Raw genomic sequence first — 1,508 nt, 5'->3', positions numbered from 1 at the left:
ACGACTTCCCAAATACTCGACACCTATTCACCCTCAAGAAACACAACTATATAACCCATTTTGTGGAAATTCTGACATCTGGGTCGACTGACTTTGCCTAAATACAAACTGCATAATCAATTAAAATCCAACCTTTAGATAGACATTCTAATCTGTATAAACAAAACATAAAATTAAAAACAATACACCAAAAAGTTAATAAAAGACAAAAATAAAAACAAAATTGTAACTGAAATTATATTCCCACTCAGGCAAAAATGCACATGCAGAAAAAATTGGAAAAATGTTCTTACATATATCTCCAAATCACAATTTCGCCTCCTAATGACAACATTTTTCCTTTAACTAAGCCAAAAGGAAATAAAATGTGCAAAAGACTTCAATACAAAACAACAGCTTTTCAGATCACGACAAAAATATGGGAAATAATCACTCTCAACTAATTCTATCGTTTTTTAAGTTACTTTCTGAGTGATTATCGACCTTGGGAAATAATCTCCATCGAAAATAATGAGAAGTTCATCGATATATCAACCATTTCGCAAATTTTGGAAATGTAAACAAAAAATAGATATATTTCTCAGGTAATTCACAAACGTAGTTTCATGACACCTTGACGTCGAAGGAAAAAAATGAATAAATCATACCCATAAACCTACAGTGATAAACTTTTGACATAACAAACCCCAAAAAAACAAAACGAATTTTTCGTTCAGTATAACAAAATAAAGAAAAAAACAAGAGAACAAAAACATATATACTGTACACATCCTCTTAACACTTCTTTCCTTCCCACGCCATTTTAAAGTTAGATCCCCTCCTTTCTGCCTTTAACTCGCCCTTAGACAACTCTTACCTGATCTAAAAACCCGACAATGACTGCAAGCATAGTAGAAATCGGTAGAAAAGGTAAGAATTGTCGCCTGTTGTTGCACTTGCTTCTTCTTCTCATCGCCTTCTTCTTTTTCTTGAAGTGCGGAAACTCGCCGATAGGTGGCTCTGCCGACGGATCCTGAGCGGCGCCAAGTTTGAATGCGGGTTTGGGTTGGGAGGTGGGATTTGGGGGGGGTTGTTTGGTCTTTTTGGTGGGCGGGTGGGATTTTGTGGGTTTTGGGGTTGTTGGGTAGGTTTGGTACCCAGGTGGGACTTGCTTGCGGTGTTATTTTTATGTTTGGAGTGGGGTGGCGCTCACTGAGGGAGTTGTTTATCTAGGGGATGATGTGTTTATATTTCATTTTTATTTTTATCTTATCTTATTTTATTTTTGAGGGGGTTGATGAGGTAATTGGGGTCTTGCTAAGTTTAGAATAAGTTTAGAGTGGTGTTCCTAGTATCAGGTTACTTTCTTAGGGGCTCAGAGATTTTTTTTTTTTTTTTTTTTTTTTGGGGGGGGGGTTAGGTGATAAGGGAAGTGTGAGGACTTGCTGACCCTCCGAAGTTAGAAAAAGAGCTCGAAATGGGGTTGGTTCATGAGGTGTTTAGAGGTTTTTGTTATCTTGTTTTTTTAA

The 1,508-nt window shown here is 36.7% G+C and overlaps 1 protein-coding gene across 2 annotated transcripts in view; it reads right to left on the bottom strand.

Annotated features, from left to right (window-relative positions):
- The window catches only part of LOC113827478 (dnaJ homolog dnj-5), a 28,775-nt gene extending 27,779 nt beyond the window's left edge, over nt 1–996 (bottom strand). Inside the window, exon 1 of one of the 2 annotated variants that reach the window (XM_070143150.1) lies at nt 857–996. The gene's annotated coding sequence lies outside the window, so the exon portion shown is untranslated. The remainder of the gene's footprint in view (nt 1–856) is intronic. The other variant, XM_070143149.1, reaches the window with a different exon arrangement.
- Between the last annotated feature and the right edge of the window lie 512 nt (nt 997–1,508).

This window comes from Penaeus vannamei, chromosome 30 (assembly GCF_042767895.1).
Source record: "Penaeus vannamei isolate JL-2024 chromosome 30, ASM4276789v1, whole genome shotgun sequence".
NCBI classification, from domain to species: domain Eukaryota; kingdom Metazoa; phylum Arthropoda; class Malacostraca; order Decapoda; family Penaeidae; genus Penaeus; species Penaeus vannamei.
The sequence above is the reverse complement of the archived record's forward strand: the minus strand, read 5'-3'. Positions and strand labels throughout refer to the sequence as shown.